Source organism: Gobius niger (assembly GCF_951799975.1).
Source record: "Gobius niger genome assembly, chromosome: 1".
Classification (NCBI taxonomy): Eukaryota; Metazoa; Chordata; class Actinopteri; order Gobiiformes; family Gobiidae; genus Gobius; species Gobius niger.
Genome location: NC_136852.1, coordinates 45672207 through 45691594, shown reverse-complemented (window position 1 = coordinate 45691594; position 19388 = coordinate 45672207). Strand labels below are relative to the sequence as shown.

The 19388-nt window shown below is 42.4% G+C and overlaps 1 protein-coding gene across 3 annotated transcripts in view; it reads left to right on the top strand.

The window, feature by feature from the left end:
• The first annotated feature begins 544 nt into the window (after positions 1–544).
• Positions 545–19388, top strand: part of tncb (tenascin Cb) — a 77597-nt gene continuing 58753 nt past the window's right edge. For all 3 annotated transcript variants that reach the window (XM_079566805.1, XM_079566804.1, XM_079566803.1), the window contains exon 1: positions 545–756. The gene's annotated coding sequence lies outside the window, so the exon portion shown is untranslated. The remainder of the gene's footprint in view (positions 757–19388) is intronic.

Below are 19388 nucleotides of genomic sequence, written 5' to 3'. Positions count from 1 at the left end.
TTCTGGGTCACCCTGCCCCGTTCCCTGCCCTTTCACCAGCAGTCGGCTACTTTCCATTTCCCGGTGTCATCATTTTCCTCTTCACAGACAGCGGCCTCTGTTCTCCGCGCTTTCAACTTTCTAAATGCTATGTTAATGCGGGCCCTTGCATTCGCTCATATCTCCGTTGGCTCGCCCGCCGCAATTTGTAGCTAATGGTCTACCACCAACCACCCCCCCTCCCCAGCATCCCTCCTCCCCTCTCTCTCTCTCTCTCTCTCTCTCTTTCTTTCTCTCTGTCAGTCTCCTCAGCCTGAAGGCGTCCCATTTCACTCTACTTCTTTTTTTTTTTTTTTGAGCCACAATGCTGCGCTGCCTGCCGCTGCTCAGGGTGCATGAATGAATGGGTGGGGGGTTTTAGAGTGAGAGAGAGAGACAGAGAGAGAGGGGTAGGTGGTAGTTTCGTACTTGGGACCGCACAGTTTTAAGAGAAGTCCGGCTGATTCTCTCTCTTTCTCTCCCCTCTCTCCTTGGTGCATCTCTCTCTCTCTCTCTCTCGCTCTCTCTCTCTCTCTCTCTCTCCAGCTCTAGCAGAGAAAGAGGCGAAGACGCTGGAGCGAGGTGCAGACTGGAGTTTACACTTGGAGAGGAGATAGGCTGCTGGAGGAAGGATGACCGAGCTGCCAACGCACTGAAAAGAGGAGCAAGAACGAGTCTCTCTGAAAGCATCTCAGCGGCGCGTTAGTGACCCACGGGACGACTCTACATCGGGCTAAGGTGAGTTTTGGATTCTTTACGAGTAGATGCATGGACTTTTGGTAACTGCTATCCTCATTATGTGTGCCATTCTGGTGCTACCTCGGCTCATTGTGATGTGTGATGTCAATTTGGGAGACTTTTGAGTATTTTTTTAAGCCTTTGGTGTTTGATTTGAAGCACCGTCTCAGCACTTTCGGGACATTCTTTGTAATCTGAATGGGCATGAATGGAATATTTGCGGACGAAATGAATGGACTTTGCACGATGACATGGCTCAAGAGATCGTTGGTTGACCGGTAACAGTTGAGATGATGATTTTATGTTTACGGAGTGACTTTTCTTGGGATTTATGACAGTTTTTGCTTGATTTTTGTGAATGAATGGGGAAGAGCAGTTCTTTTTGTCGTGTAGATGTCATTATGTGTGTCAGAATTGATTCTCAAAAGTAATTGTCTGAATGTGAGGAGGCTTCATATTGTAGACTTTACCTGCATCTAAGATCATGAGAATTTCAATACTATGAATCTGCAATTTTTTCAGGTAGAACATGCTTTACTTCTTGATCACTTTGACTTGGGTTAATTGGCCGCCGATATGGTCTCGATTTGGCGAAGTAGGGTTCAGTGGATGGTCGATGATACAAAAATGGTTTCATCCCAGCTATTTCTCTGCTCTTTGTTGATTGATAGCAATTTTTTAGTCAATTATTGTACGTTGTGATGGGTATTGCTTCCACTGCACTTCATGTCAATGCATTATTAAGCATTGGAGATGCCTTCTAATGAATGCAGCTAACCAACTGTATAGCTATGTATAAGGAAAGTAAGTTTGTCATTACGCCGATGAGTTTTGCATATTTGAAATTTGTCGGCTCATTGATATGACCTCTTGATATGAGGACTGTACTATTTTGGAAGATAGTAGTAACCTTTCTGTCAAGCCTTTCAATTGTAATTACGATGTGCTGTTTCGATTAGCATTTGAGAGAAGACTGAAGTCGATGTTGCGCTTTCAAGTTGCGCTTTTCTTTTAATTACCGTTAACTGTGTGTTGCTTATCCAGACTTTTTCTTTTAACCTCGTCTTTGAGCTCAGTCATCCAGGCGTGCTCCGTTGTGTCGCTCTGCACAGACGCTCTCCAAGTCTAAAAATGCATGTACATGTGAAATGCAGTAGCCGCTTCATTCTGCACGGATATAAGCCGCCACTGTCGCCGCTAATGGACGTATTGCCGGGCTATAATTGGGCTGCCTAATGATCGGCTGTCTTTCCGATCCGTGATGTGTTTCCACGGCTGCTGTTAGTGCCACTCAAGAATGCCTTTTCCTTTCATCAAAGCAAGCTTTTGTAATCGTACCTAATGTTTTACTGGCCCCGGCTTCAGAGGCCGCTGTAACTCTCCGCTTTACTGCTAACACCTGGATGCCAATTATGTTTTTTTTTTACTGTGCAACTTTTCCGCTTGCTCGCCCCCTTTTCTTTTTACTCCCCACACCGCCGCCGAAAACAGCCTTAAAAAAGATGTGCTGAAGTTGGCGGTTCACAAATATTTGACTTCGATAGTGCAAACTCGAATGACGCCAAATCAGCAAAAACAAGAAAAAACTTAATCAAGGCATCATTTGTTGTTGTCCAAAATCGGAACAATAGAATTTTATCAAGACTAACCATCTCTTAGCAACTCTGACTTGCTAATCTCACTGTAAAATTTAGGTAAAGGGCAGAACGAAGTATCGGTCTCCACACTACAGAAGTCACCTGAGCACCCCCAGTATGAGAAGCACTGGCCTATTTCCTCTGCTGTCTTAGTGCTTGTAGATGTAGAGTGTCGATGTGCTGCCTGGTGCCAACAGACTGCAGGCTGGTGCAGAGCTGCGAGGGAGACATCTGTTCCCTGTGTTTGAGTCTGTAGTTTGACTCCTCTCGAGTCACACTGCCAGAGATAGAGAGAGAGAAAGAGAGAGAGAAGAAGAAGAGAGGAGAGAGAGAGGGGTCAGTCTGCAGAGTCTGCGTTAGAAACAGAGCTACCAGATGAGGCGCAGTGGAGCACGAGGAGTGGAACATAAGATGGATGGAATGACTATCAGAATATTAGACTACACTGCCCTCCTGGATTTAACTGTTGTGATCTGGGGTTCCTAGCTCTAAATCAGCAACACTATGCCCACAGAAAGAGATCAGCTGACGCTCTGAACATCCTGAATGATCAGAATATTCCATCAATGGATTTCTTCTTTCCCTGATGGCACGGGCAGATCCAGAACTTAGCCCCATTGAGAATCTGTGGGTCGCTCTCTCCCATCATCAATACAAGATCTTGGTGATGAATTAAAGCAACACTGGATCTTTTGCCAAGGTTACTGAAACAATGCAGCAGCAAATGCATGCTGTAATAAAAGCGAATGGCAAACTGTATTTTGTACGCTTACCGTCACAAGGATGCTGGTGCGGACTGGAAAATGGTCAGAGAGTTGTAGCACCTGATGTTTACTGCAGAACACAAGTGGTATGTCGTTCTGTACATATTGAGGGTGTGGAAAATCCAATGGACACACATTCGTTAATGAGAGTGATGCAGGTATGGTCATGTGACGAATCAAACTTCTATGCAAAAAGGAATGCCAGTTATGGTAAAGAATCAATGGCCGCTGGCTGCTCTGCCTTGTGATGACGACACTAGGGGCCGCCATTGCTGTAGTACCTCCATATAGCTGCTAGTCTCCCATTGGAAAGCATTGCACTTTGGACACACAAAACAACTTTAAAGCCTGGTTTCTAATTTTCTTAAACGTTCTACACCTAGATATTCCTCCTGTGACAACACTGGGTTAGTTACAATTAAAGAAACCAGGCTAGTTTTTTTTAAGAACAAATTTCGAAATCTCGTACTAATGAGAGCTGGACTGTTAGCATTGGAGCTGCTAGAACTACATGTCATGCAAGGGGCGAGTCTACAGTGAAGATCCCGCCCTTATGCCCTTTTTAGGAACATGCTTGATCAGAGCTGGGGAGGTGTCTGTAAATCCGCCATGATTTCCCCCTCGAACGTGGCCATTGTGGTAAACGGGGAGGGGTGAGGAATGACGATCTATCAATAATATGTCTATGTAAAGAATATGCTAAAAGACAATAACAATAAACATATAAACGATTCCACCTCATAAACAATAGCAGCTATAATATTTGGTTATATCCCACACAATTTCAAATTAAACTAAACTATTGCCAAACTCCTGGGAGCTAAATTCCTCTCTCTGAAACCACAATAAATACATTTACGAATACATTGTTCCAGTCGCAGAGTGTTTTCATACAGCTAGACTCAAACAATGCTACTTTTTCTGTAGGTTATGTAAATAAAAGGCCACACGCTGCCAAAAGTGAAAGCAAAATGGCAACATATCCATAGAGATGTGCCGGTGATGTCCCGCTCCCAGTCAAATCCCGTCCAAAGAGAGACGAGCCAGCTCACAGTTAAGATGAATGCTTTTTGAGCTACGTCGAACAACTAATGCTTGTGTTTCACTCCGTTGAAATGTTACATTGTTTCCAGGCAATCGCCGGTAAGACGTAGACACCAGAGACGTGCTTTTTGTTTCACTCTCATGTTCGCCGCGTGTGCTTTAAGCGTCTCTGTAGGCCCGCTGTCGTTTGGTACGCGTTGAGGAGACAGGCAGCGTGGGCAGCGAGATAAGCTCCGGCAGTCAGGTGAACCCACTCAACACTGACACGTTTGACGAAGCGTCGCCGGCACAATGGAAATTTTATCAGATATCCCACCACCCCACCCCTCTGTCTTTTCTTCGCGACAATTTCTTGATTACATCCACGCATGAAACATGAGTCTGGGGTGCGGATTATCTGGCCCGAGCAGACGCCGCCGCTGCCCGTTAGAGATGGCAGGGCAGTCGGGTGCATGAATGTTTTATGACGCCTGCTACTGACACTTGGCATAAAGATGAGTAGTGGGAAACGTGCTTTTGTTTGGACAGCTGTTAGCTCCCGACGCTACACGGCGCTGGGCCCACAAAGAGCGTTAAAAGGGTGGCAGAGTTTAACCCCACTTAGCTCCTCCTCAGAGTTGATGGAGGGGACACTATAACAGTGCGTATTCATGGGGATGACCCGGACTGGCTCCAAAGAGTTGTTTTGGTTTGCTGTAATGGAGGTTGTGGGGATGCGGGCCCATAACAAGATGCTTTTTTTACTTTCAATGGCTTCTGTCCAAAATCTGATGGCACAAACTTATACAATCAGGATGGCCTTTGGAGTGAAAATGCGTGAAACTGTGCAATAAGTCAATAAGGAGATGCAGTGTGACTAATGTCTTCATGCGTGTCATTCCTACACCCTAAAACATACAGACAAGCTAATCTTCCAGGTCCATAAAAGCTAGAGATGGGCCCCAAGTTGTGGCAGCTCCTACTGCTTCTGCATGAGTTGTTGACCAAGTGCCTTAGAGGATGGGTCAATGTGGAAGACAAATACCTCTTGAAAGACAGTGTACCACCTTCATTTTGACAAACTGGCACCACAGTTTCTAATTGGAGGACTTTGATTGTTCACTAAATTTGTCTGGACTTGGCTAGTGTCAGTTAGAAGTTTCTTTTTCCGAGTCTCCGGTATAATCGCAACCACTGCACTATACCTGAATCAAACCGTGAAAAGTCGGAGGTAGTTGGGTTAAACCTCTCAGCTGTTGCCTTCGAGCTCCAGACACTCCACATCCCGATGGCTCATGAGTTAATTCAAAGCTCTTCTCAGCCGGAGTTCCAAGCAAGAAAGACTTGAAACGTGAACAGGGGCCAATGCTAACGCTGCGCTAAATTAGCCTCTGACTTCCTGGTTCGCGCTAGCCTGGCAAAAGCCAAACTGACTTTATTTATGTATTTATAAATACATATAAAAGACAGTCTGGAATTGTGGTGATAGGACGCAATTTCCAAACCGAGGCTGGAGGCGGGGCTAACGATTGTGGTTTGAACGAGAGCGAACCAATCAAACACAAAGCGACTTACGCTTACGGGCTGTATTCTGACGCACAACAGCGCGCATTTTCTGTTGCAAATGTCGCGTTTAATGTAAATATGGTGCAAACTGAAGTTAAATCATTTGATTACCCCATGCAGCTTTGATGTTGATGTTTTTCTCTTATGTTGCTATGGAAAGCACTTTGGTCTGCCAAGTGTTTTTCGTAAAGTGCTCTAGAAATGAACTTGATTGCTTGATTGATTGAGTGACTGAGTGGCTAGAAAAAATATAGGTTTTTATTTAAGTTATTATAGGTTTAATTAGACAGTACCGAAGTCAGGAGGGAGACGTTCAGAAAATGGTCAGAGCCAGGACTTGAACCAACAGTGCTGAGCCCGGATTATTGCTTGGCGTACATGTGCAGTAGACCTATCCACTAGGCTATCGGCCGCACAACCTTAGCATTCGCATTATTTGCTCCTCCATATCATGTGATCATGTGTTATTCTGATATACATATGTCACTGGTGCGCCAGAACTCCCTCAAAAAAAGAACTTGATATGAAATGGACAGTGCACATTAATGACACTCAGTTACTTTGTACAAATGCGCCAGATTTAGCCTCTTTTGGTTTTTTAGATACTATCCATCGCTAGATTTTTTTTTATTTTTTTAAAAGACAAAAATGGACATGAAGTATATAACTTTACTTTGACCAAATTCGGTAAACTAACACCATAGGTACAAACACAACTCTTTACAATTTACCCCAAAAGCCTTGTTAAAATTCAATGGAGTATTTCCCCCAAAGTGGCCGGACAAAAGTCTTTTTATATCTTCCAGTCAGTAGTCCGGTTACTCATCTCTCACTAAAAAGGGCCCCCGTCAAATAAATCCACTGGTTTTCTCGGTCCAGATGGTTTCTAATGCCTCACGGATGCTAATGTATGTATATGTAGTGGAAGAGGAGTGGAAGTCTGCGATTGTCTTTGTACTGGCCAACATTGGACCCAGCCAATAGCAAAACACATGTGGTCCACCATTTCCATAGCCGCCCCCCACTACATTGGAATGCAATGTGCCATAATGTTCTTCAAGGGGCCCAGCGTATGCAAATCTGGCAAAATGGTCCCAAAAAAAAAAACGAAGAAAAAAAAAAACCCTCACCAATGAAGAGGCGACCTGGAGGAGAGGGGTCAGCAGGCGCATACAAGTGTTTCAATGCAAGGCAATCCCAATTTGGACACGCAACACGCTCCAGGCCATTCAGCGCAGACAAGGACAAACAGATGTCCCGGTATCACAGCCAACACGCCGCGTCCGATTGAGGAGGAAAAAAGGGGGAAAAAAAGCGAGGAGAAAAAAAAGAGTCTGTCTGGCCTCGTGTGGCGTGAATGGAAGTATCTAATAAAGTGAGTGAGTAAAGTGCTGAAATATGCAGTCTCTCACTGGAGGCGAAGGACTTTACTGTTTACTCAGCGATTTACTGGACTTCCAACATGTTTCGCTGCGAGGTCTCGAAGGGGAACTCGCACATACCAAGACGTTTGAGTCGCTAACAGGGCAAACGTCACAATCAATGTAGCAAAATGGATTACGACTTCATTTACAGGTAGACAACTCAATTCTAAAGGAGGACTATTATTCAGAATTTACCTTTTAGAGCATTTCACCATGTAGCAATGTCGTGCCCTCTGTTGTATTTTGAGCCATCATCGAATTTTCCGAGGCAACGATGGCCCTCCAGGTTCCTTCAGTACTTTCTACTTACAGTCTTTGTGTCCCGGTTCGCAACACACTTTATCCCTTTATCCGCCCAGGATTCACTATGACAAAACACCATGCTACTCTGATACGTGCACCTATGTCCTGAAAGCATGTTAAGTCCATGGAGAGGCAGATTTGATTCGATGGGAAGTGAGTGGAGATGCTGTGTTATCATACTGTACATGGAAACTTCATGAAATTGCCTCTTCACTGTGTCTTGGTGGGTTCCCAATCTACTATTGTACGTTATGTATGTTTTTTTTTTTAAACTATAGTTTTGGAAGCCTTAGCCTGGGTACTTCTTATTGTATAAATGAAAACAATGTAGGCTACATGTTCAGAAAAATCAAAACATGGAAAAGTGGTCTTAACTTAGTACTTTTACCCAAATCGCTTTACATCAAGGAACCAATCACCCATTCACACTCTCGTTCATGCACCAATGTACGCAGACACTGGAGGCAAGGTGATGTTATGTAGTTTTACAAAACACCAGCAGAGGGTGCAAATCTGCCCTTGCTGCTGAAAACATGGATTTTCGATTATTTACACTATTTTTCCATAACTTGCTTGTAATCCGTCAATTTGTATCTCGTGATAACATTCCCTTTACAGCCCGAAATACGGCATGATTAGGGCTAACTTTTTGTCGGAAAATATAAATAACCCTAACCTTAAGGTTATCCTTGGGCCTAGCTCTAATTTGTGTCATGAAATCTCACAGCAGACCGTTCTTCCTGGACTGACTATCTAGCACTCGCCATATTGAAAAGGGGAAGATTTAATCACGTGATACGAATTGACGGATTCGGAGCAAGTTACAAATGGCACATTAGTGTAAACAAACTAAAAGCTGGACCCGGATAGATATCCATTACCAAAAACAAAATAGAGGAGGGATCTCCAACCAGTAGCTCTCCAGCCCTATCTAGCTACATTTTTACATACGCTTGATGAGTCAAATTCAGATGCATTTTCTTTTTGTTCTGATCATAATTTGCTAACATTTAGGCTAATATAGCATATATATATATATATATATATATATATATATATATATATATATATATATATAGACTAAAGACATTTTCTGTGAAATATCATCTGGGCTACTAATCCTCCTGGTTGAACTCCTCCGAAGTCACATTTCACTCAAGTGTCCTTGAAGCATAAGTATCTCTCTGATGTTTTTGTTTCATAGAAGTAGCTCGCTGGGTAAAAAGAGGTTGGTCACCTGTGATCTAGCACTGATTATATCGAAAACAAGAAAAATTCATTCACAAATAAGGAGCAAGTTACGGCATACTATAGCTTAAACTAATATCCACTACCGAAAACATATACAACGAATGACAAAAAGGATGTAGAGTAACTAGTTTTCAGAGTTCGCATTTCAAAAAGAAAAGAAAACATTTGCTTTTGGCTTACAGCCCAAGTTATGAACCATAATAGATGTTTCCAGAGTGATATTTACACAAATGATTTATTTATTAGACAAACTTCCCTAAACTCAAACAGGGAAACAGTAGCAGCGGAGGAGAACACGCAATTTCCTCTATCATCAAACTCCATTACGAAGCCACACAACCCAGAACGTTGAAGCAAAAACTGCAATTTGCCAAATGTCAAACTGTGCAACGCGGCGCGGCAGCCTCTGTGTGTGAACCTGACAACAAACACACTGAATAATGTAGCTCTGCCCCAGTTGTTTGTGTGAAAGTTGTGAATATTCAAACGGCATGCAGCTACAACCCAAGTCCCAGGACGTACATATGTTAAGCAGGTCTGATAAGAAACAGGCTCTTCTTATTTGTGGAGGATTTATCAAGCGTGCATCGTTTTGTAGGTCAGGCCAGCCATGACAAAACCCCAGCGTGTCTTTGGTCTTCTTTGGTTGTCTGTGGGAAGTGAATGTGGGTCAATGTTGTATGGATTCACTGAAGGGGGGGCGACTTATGTTGGAGAGTGGTCACCTTGAAATGCTGTCCGTGAGCGAGACAATGACCAGGCAAAATCCCAAACCGTCATCCCGTTGTGAAGTCGGCCTGCACTCACCGACTGCAGCAACCGAGTGCCATTGAACAGTTTGCAAATTTGCCATTTCTTTCGACCAAAGAAAGACGGTGGAGATGGGCTGGAGGTGCACTTATATGAAGAACGTCGAGTGTTTGTATCAGTCTCTACAGTGTAAAAGTTGCTCCTGATGACTGGAGGAGATGGTGCAGTTGCAATGTCCCACACACAACAATGGAGGGGTTGCTTTGGCCAAATGACGTATGGTTGTACCTTCAAAAACAAACCTGATGAAGTCTTTCATTTCAATCACGCGGTTTCGAGTAATCCTGTTCCCTGTGGGTGTTCCTTCTTCTACTCATGCTTTGTTCTGTACTTCCTGAACATAATCGCATCATAGATAAAAATGCGAAACTGCCCTCTACATTTTTAAAGTCCAGACTCTATTATTGGACCTGGGTTTTCTGAGCTTTCCTGGTCAGTCGTCCACACCTGCTTTTTGAATCTGTTCAAAAGCTAACAGCCAATAAAATCTCGAAAAGTTTGATATTGATCCAATCACAGACCACGTTGTCATGACATGAACTGAATTAACCACTAGTAAAATATTGTCTTGCAAGTACTTAAAGAAGAGCTAAGTAACTTGTTTACCTCAATAAATCCTTTTCGTAGTTCATCTGGCTGTAATACAAGTGTTGATGGGATGATTGGGGGGTCTCTCCTCTCCCCCTGGTGTCTCTGTCTAAAAAAACACTCTTGAAAATTCCCTGCCTCCGGGTCGGAGGCCCCAATACACACAAATAGAATCACAAAGAAGAAGCTAACAGGCTAATCGGTAAAGCTAACTGTGTAATTGGATGTACAATATCCCTCTCTCACTTTGTCTTTTCTGTCAGCGTAGTATTTACTCTCACGGACAATTAATGAGTAAAAAAACGCAACACGCTACGACACCTGCAGTGGCGCTTATGGCCTCTAGGGGCATGAGTTACTTAGTTCTGCTTTAACGAGAATGTACCTGCGTAAATGTTGATGCTTCATCTTCTCTAAGAGGATTTTCTTCCTGTTACCATCGATTGAAAAAGTTTTTGTCCCGTTCTAAATGTGCATTGATTGAAACGGCTGTTACGCATTCGTGATGAATCCTCCTACGTCTACAAATACTAATGACTCCTTGTATCCGTACGTTTTTGTGGCAAAAAACGACATAAATCGTTCATATTTGTCTCAGAAATCAGCATGTCTGTGTAGGCTATAGCACCAGTCGAAGAAATGTATAGCTCCAGTGTCTTCACGATTTTGGACACACAACGATACCAGATGATTGAAAAGTGCTGATAATCGCTTCCATGTTGGGCTGTTAGGAGCCTGCCGCGTTCAGACGGAGCAGGTGAATATTGATTTATGTCCAAGGTCAGAGCCTCGTAGACAGTAACGTGCTGACGGTAGCACTACACGCCAGCACTATACGGCCAGGAGTTATAATCGTCAAAGCGCAGATGAAATTCCTGGAAGCACTCGTCTCCTGTCCACAGCTCAATGCCAGATCGATGGGCCGGTTGTCTCCGAGATAAGGATTTGTTCACGTTTTATCGTCGCGCACCTCAGTGGGCACGCGCCATCTTTCGGTCGGCAACTTTACGATCACGGTCGGGTGGCTGGTGGTGCTGAGGTGCTAAAAACACAGAGAGAGATAAATACTCAACGAAGAATTGCCGCGTTTAATGCGACTCAGATGTGTCAGGTCAAGGCATTCGGAATCAGATGTACCCGACAAGAGTGCTTCCCATAGAAAAGTTCCATAATTGCAGTGAAGTGTCCATCAATGTTCCTTCAAGCCACATCATCATCTTGCAACACACGGATTCTTGTTTCTCGGAATTGTCTCCGTTTAAAGGTTAATTCAAAGCTGTCTGGGGAGAAAATGCCAATCTAAATATGCTTCCGGCCATGTTTTTAAAAAAATAAATTACCTTCTTTCGTAAATGCATTTCTTCTCTAAGATTGACCATATTGACTCCGCACGCTCCCAGACAATTTCGGACTGACGCTCCAGACACGGAATCAATAAAGGATGTCAATGTTTTTTACGCTCCATCACTGTTTTTCAAGTGAAATATCACAAAACACGGATGATTTTACTTGTACGTAGCAGCAACATGGAGAATATATCAACATTTTTTACTGCAATAAAAGTCTTTATTAAAGTTAAACTGACTGAATTATTGAAACCTACAAACCTATAATGTTGTTTCCACATGATACAGACACAGAGAGTTGCATTGTTTCATTCATGTCTAAATAATGCCACTCGAAGCATGATCTTTTTAAGGACCAGAGATAATCACTAACGTGTGTTCTTCCCTCATGAAAACCATATCTGGATTTGTGTTATGAGCCATTCTCGCATGTTTGAGTGATCTTTGAATCTTCTCGACAGAATCTTTTTGTTAATTGTGGCCGAATATCGTTTTAGAAGCATAAAAATCAGTCCCATTTAAACCAAAAGATGTGCCTGCTAGTGATTAGGACTTAGATATTATAATTAGTCAGTATTCTGGCTTGTGTTGCTACAAAACGAAAAAATCTATGGACTTTTCAAGAGTTTTAAAACACGATCAAGACGACTTTCCATAGCACGGATATTTCTCAAGAAACAAAGCTGCAAATACTTGAAAATGGACCGAAACGCTTTTTATAACTAACCTATGAATAAGTAGTGATGTCCTGATCAAGTAAATAGCTCACGGCATCAAAAGATAAACAATGCGTCAGGAGAAAAGGATTCACTGGAGGAAACTTCCTGCTCATCACAGTGTTTTTGTCTTCAATGGCTAGCGCTGAATACAAATTAAAATAGCGGCAAGAATACGAATGAGCCACTCAGAAAATGATCAGCCTGTCCTTAGTATAAATACTCTTTAATTGATTCATTTTTGTGGCGTAGGTTTTTTGATATTCACCGTTAGCTCTGAGATGAAAAAGTCTTACCTCAGTGAACACAGACCTGCAGTCAAGTATTTACATCCGACGTATGGTTTTTAACACGTAGCCAGTGACTTCCCATCAGTATCTCACTGTCTGTGATGATTTCTTGAACTGTTAGTGGATTTGAGCAAGACGTCGCTAATCCTTATTAGGAAATAGCAAGAGAGGAAGGACGGCGACCTCTGGAAGTCACATGTCACTCTCTGGTGCACAGAGCCTCTTGAAGTAAGTGAGCCATTATAGACCATGCATAGAGTATTGTAAAATAACAAAATACAATATAGTGATAAAGATGTGTTTGAAATGATTGTCAAATACCCGCAAAAATAACAAAGTTCCCTCTTTTAAACAGTCTGAAGAAGATGGCCCTGTTTAGCTGTGAATACATTACTGCATTTGTCTAGCTAAATAGAAGTCAAATGGTGAATTAATGACATTTTCGACGGATAAAAGAAGAAGAAAAAAACGTGTCTGCTGGCTGTGACCCCGTTGGTTCAGATGACACAGATATCGGGGGAGTAGTGGGGGCTCGTGTGGCGGCTGCTGATAAGGCTGAATTGGAGACCCACTTATCTCGATACTCAAGGAGAAGTGTGCCGCGCTGCCAAGGAAAGAACGAAAGCCATCACCTCCGCAATGATACGGGGCGGGAGTTTGTCATGTTGTCTCTAAATTATACCGGCCACAGGGGGAAACCAAGTCTATTTCTACAAGCCAATTTACGACTTTGACACCTCAGATATGGACCAAATTAATTCCGGGCCAAAAGGAGACAATGTTTTTTTGGCTTTTTAAGAGAAACTGTCATGGAAAATATTAAACTGATTTGTACAAGGACAAAAGGTGAGATCAGCCATAAACTTGTGCTAGACTTAACGGGCATGTGCGCAACATATGCACCAAATGTGTCTGTCTGGACTGTTTTATTTCCCCTTTGACATTTACTTTTGTTCTTTCCTTTGACACATCCAATTTCAAATCAGGGACAAATGTTTGTTGATCGTTTACAATAATATTAGGTCATCTCCATTTCATGAGTTACATGAATTTATGGAAATAAAGTATAGAGAGAAAAAAGGAGAACGTATGCTAAGAGTTAGCAAGCCGGCTAATTCCGGACACTTTTCAGAATCCGTTAGCCGTTGATTTCAGCTGTTCTACCACATTTAGGTGATACAGAAGCGTAATTAGAAATCCTTAACAATCACTTCCCCTTTATTGAAACTCACGCATTTTATTGGTGAATAATTGTACTAAGTGATGATATATTTGTTGGTTTTTGGAGGACGTAGTGAAATAAGTGAAATTACAGCATGAAAAAGGCAGGCACCATATTTGATTTAGGTTCACTTAAACCTAAAGTTAATTAGTTTTGTCCATACTTGGACATTCCCATTGCACCTGTTATTTATACTTACAGTATTTTCTTAAACCCCAGGACTATTTCATGTTGCCAAAGGTCATTTTTAGTAACATTTTTAGGCAAACAATATTGGAGGTGTCTGACCCCGCCCACTGCATGTAAAGCACAATCACATTACAAAAACTCTTCCCTATGACAGGTGTGATCATTCAAACATCAATATCACAAAACACAACGTCTCTGAATACCAGCACCCCTGAGACCTGAAAGCACTTTTTAAATATATTATATATAAACCTTAGTATTTATTTTACCACTTAATTAAGGGATAGGAACCAAATATGGTGACTTCGCTCACGTTGATTTTCTGCATGATATTGAAACATTTTAAAATTATTATGTTATGTCAACCAATAACACTCTTAATTTGAAATGATGGTTTATGGTTAATGAATGTACAGATTTTACTTTAGATAAGAATTAGCGATTTTTTTGTGGGTCGTATATTCATCCAATAGCCACGAAACATCATGTAACAATGTTAGCGATGGAGAAGCCGCAGAAATGATATAGATGCCATGAAACGGACATGTCATACCTCACCATACATACTATGTACGTAGGTCAATCGTACGCCTAATCCAAACAGGTCCGGGAAGCCGATGGCTAATATAGATGCACGGTAGGAACAGGCTCAGATAGCATTTTCTATGGATTCAATTAGTGCAATACAAGATGAGCATATTTTCCAAGGGATGCTGCATTGTCTTGCTAGTTTGTTTACTTCAATTGCCTACTGCAGCAGATCTAGTTACAGGCCCTTCCTTGTTCCTTTGCTTTACAATACTGATTTGTTTTGAGTCAATAGGAGACACCCCTGTGGTTAAACTGTAGGCGTTCAAAACTCAAAATCATTCTTTTCCTTTTCACCGCATTGTCTTCTGACTTGTGGGCTGCTCCGTATTCTTTACGGGCTGTGTCCAGATGGAGAGGACGCCTGCTAATCATTGTCCCGCCGCTTTTCAACAGGCGGTTTTGCTGGTGACCTAAAGTTTGTGGGCCTCACCTCCTATGTCCTATGGCTCCCCCGTCACGTGGAGTCTGCAACACATCCACCTGCTGGTTTCGTTTCCAGACACTTGTAATGGACCGTATAATACCACAGACTTCCTTTAGCCGCGGCACCTCTCCTCAAATACTATGAGATCATGACTTTCAGTGTTGTGCTTTGTGAATGGAGGTATTAAAGGATACACATATGCAAAACTGACCCTGTTTGTTAAAGCTTTAAATCATGTTGTAATGTTTTCCTTATCAAGCACATGAGAGGTTTTTCATCGTCCTCTTCATGTTTGGTTGTTTCTTCGTGATTTCTTCTTCTGCTGTTGCGCTCCGCTCTGCACTTCCTGGGTTATATTGCGTCGTAGGAAAAGCATGGAGCTGCCTTCGACATTTTCAACCTCTTAACTCCCACCTGAACCGAACACATTTTCTCCAGTCTGGCGTTACCCAAATCTAAGAGCTTCAACAACAACAACAAAAAAAGGGTCAGCAACGAAAACGAGGATGAAAACGCAACGCAAATGTGACCAAGTCTTTCCTACTGCTGCCGCCTGCGGGGGGAGCTCCAGGCTAAGTTCTCACCAGGCCTGGCCTCTGTGTTTTCCGTCCTACAGATTTATCCTTACAAAGACAATTTTTCGAGTCTTAAATGTAAAAAATAGCTATTCTCAGGCGCCCAAATGAATGTTTATATCTCCATTTTTTAGCAAGATACTGGTTGACTTTCGACGCCTGCTTTTTCGTCTGCTGAGCTGCACATGGTTTTGGTCTGGCTTGCTTTAGGTTTGATTTACATAGTCCAGATTGACCCATGACCCTTTTCGTTTCTGATTTACGCCTGTTTTGACCCTGTGTGCTTGGCTAAGACCTGGTTTTGTCGAGGCTTTGTTGGACTTTAGATCTAGTTTTGCCTGCTAACCTCACACTCTTATCCGTATATAAGCACCAGCTGCCAAATGCAAAGTTCTGAACACTGATTTTAGGCAAATGGAAACAGACGGGCTCTAATATATCAGTGTCTAGTAAAACAGCATGAGTGTAAACAATGAACTTTTTGTGCTATCTTATGAAGAAGTTTAGCAATTATTCACTTGACAAATTTGAATATGGATGGGGACTGTACTCCACACTGCCGCCAATCTGAACACATCCTTATTGTGCAGGCTTATTAGAGTTCAGTGTGTGCTGGATTGCCTTACAATGTAACTCACACCTCTGTAAGGCAACCGGGTGCAAGGGGAGTGATCTAACCGCTTACCCAGACGCAGAGCTCCTTTTGTACATTTATGTTGCAAAAGTGGGGCTTAAATTTCAAGTATTCTGTTTACGCTTTCCCCTTTTTTGAAACTGAATTTTGCTATACAAACAAACCTGCCTCCTGAGCTTGTGAACTTGGAGTGCCTGTGTGTGAGTCTGACGGTAGGACTTCCCAGTCAGCACAAGTCTTTGAACGCAGCACACTGACACAGATCTGTCGGTCTGAACTCTTGTGAACCGCTGCAATTGTGGAAAAACACAAGTATTTAGACAGATAATGGAGAAATTAGTGGTTCACTTTTCAATTAAAACATGAAAATGTTACGTAAAAAAGAGCTGAACTGTGATGCACCTTTTGATATTAGCTGGTAGTCTCATGGCTAGATTTACATATTAGAGATGCACCGATCCAGCTACTTTGCTACCGATACTGATGCTGGGGTTTGAGTATCTGCCAATATCCGATAATTACCAAAACCAAGAGACTTTCTTTAAAATGGCTTTCTCTGAGTAAAAAAATTCATTGACCCTTTCTCCATTTTAAGATCAATAAAGTCATTTTATTGTCTTGATGTTACAGTTCAAATATCAATTATATCTATTGATAAACTACTGGATACACATTATACAAGGATCACTGGGCTTTTCTGCACTGAATATCCTTGAGTATATGACAGTCTTTAGGTTAAATTAAACAACTCACATGAAGTGATCTAAATGTTATGTCAGATCAGTTATTTCTTAATAACTAAAATAATAACACAAATGGCTTCAGCAGTGGTTATTTTATTGTATTAGGCTGATTTAGATATTAATATCATAGTTTCTGACCCAGCCTTGATTAGTTTTCGTTAGCATTAGTATGCACCTGCTAGCTTTAGCATGTTATGGCTAGCGCGGCGATCCAAAATGCATTTGCGGTTAAAACTAAATCAGCGATTGAATTCTACAGGTTCTTAGCTTTAACATGACACACAGCATGCCCATATTTACTAAGATTTAGGTAGTAAAAGTTGTGCTTTTAAGGCGTTAAGAGACAAAACTGGTGTCGGTTCAGTATCGGATATTTGTAGCCGATACCCGATATCGTATTTTTTCCAGTATCAGCTCCGGTATTTGTGCATCCCTATTTACATTGTCCTCTATGCATCAGAACACTATTATAGTTTTATAGCCGTAAAGTCAGGCAGAGCAAACTCTTCACTGAAAAGCCAAACACAGTCCAAGAATCTTACTGAGAGGAGATAGCGCAAACCAGTTACATAAAAACCAAGAAAAGAATAGATTTTGGCCTAGGATTTTGGAAGACGGCATACTTTAAATAGAATTAATGAGAGAGAAAATTGCGTTCTATTCATCCAAGTGCGGCTTTTGGAGAAACAGTCAGTTCTGGTGTATTCTACACTGGCCATAAGCGAGAGTCTGCGGAGGTGAACTGCTCTCTGACGATGTGCTTTTTCAGCTCCACAGTCTTGGCCCCGTTTCAGAGAAATCCTCAAAAACCTACGCCGTCCTTCGGGGAGAAGTGAGTTTGCAGAAGTCGAAAAGCCAGATCTAAACTTCAGGAAGAGATGAGAAAGCTAAAAGCCAGATACCGTATTACACCAGAGAGCAAATGGGCACAGTAATCTGGGAACGCTCCGGTTTGAAATTGTTTCTCGAAGAGGACAGACTTTTCTTGGGATGTTTGCTGCTGATTGGATCAAGTGTGCCTCGTTTTAGCCAATCACAGCTCAATCTAAACAAACCATCAAGTCATCTTTTAGTTTAAAACAATGTTATTAGTGTTGTGAGTCTGCATTTGATCAGTTTTAAATTGCGCTTCTCTGGAAATTCAAGAAATTCCAGAACTTGTGACAACCTTTTTTGCAGCTTATAAAGGTGCAAGAAGCTAAAAGAGCAACGTCAGCATATTCCAGTATTACAACTTTCCCTACAAGCTGAAATGAGTTGCTATTCAAAGCACAAATCAACCAAAGGGAACGTTTTTTATCTCTATGCTCAAAAAGGGCATTATAAACCAAAGCCTTGAGCAAGAGCATAGACGTTCCCCAACTCTGTGTAAGTATCCAGCTCGTGTGGCTTTGTACTCGCTGAACTGTCCTGGTTTAACTCTTGCCATGATTTGCCGAAGGATTAAAGCGGTAGATTTATACGTGGTGGGATGGGGATGCGCTGTGGGAACGGCGTGTTCGCGTAGCTGAGGACAGGACGGCTCTCCGGTTCAGCGGGTGCTCGGGCTGCTTTCGACATTAGGCTGATGGGAAAGTCAGCGGCGTGTGATGTGGAGGGGAGATATGCACAGTAAGCTCGATCGGACCCGGCCGGGGAATCCTAAAACTGCAACAGAGAGGAGAGAGGGGGATGAATGAGGAGGGCCTTGCCATTTCTGTGAGTACAGTTGTAGAGCTTTGAAAGTGGGTTTGGTAATATCCATGACACTGCAAAAGAACATTTTTGGGAGTAAAGGGGCAGCACAGTGATTAAATGTTGTGTCCTACGGATATAGCTGGCATTAGATTGTTTCCAGAAACGAAGGCCGCAGAGGTAGACAATTGCTGTTTCTGCAGATAGAGTTGTAATAGGTCAGTACTGTGATTTCTATGACACTAAATGCCAAACTTTCCACAATCGTCAAATGCACAATATACCGTACATTTGTCAGTACACTCAAAGTTGCTTCATGTTTGAAACTACACCATATGTATTGGACATAGAATGGACACATATTTGGTAAGTGGATGAACATCGAGCCCTGTCAATTTCGAATATGGTGTCTGATGAATACATAAGATAATGGAATAATAATTTTCAAGAAGTGACAACATTCAACGTATTCTAAGTAAGTGCTTTATATGTCATTGTACAATATGACATATTGTACAATATGTCATATTAGTCCTGAGTCGTTGCGACTGAACACACCGTCATTGTGGGCCAACCTGACCAGCATGTTTTTAGAGGTAGGGGAAACCGGAGCACCTGGAGGAAACCTGGCTGGCTGCCTTCAGAGATCCTCTGAAACTGTGCACCGCCTCCTGGGCTTGTCTCTGTTTCAGAGCGTGGTGTCCTGCACAGGTCAGCTCCCCCACCTCCTCCTTCCTCATTGTATCTTGTGCTGCTCTCTCTGCTCCTGCTCTCGCTCCTTCTCGCCTCTTGTGACACCTCCACTGTGCTGCAGGTGTGTGTGTGTGGGGGGAAGACATTTGTGGATTTGTAGCTAGCTAGT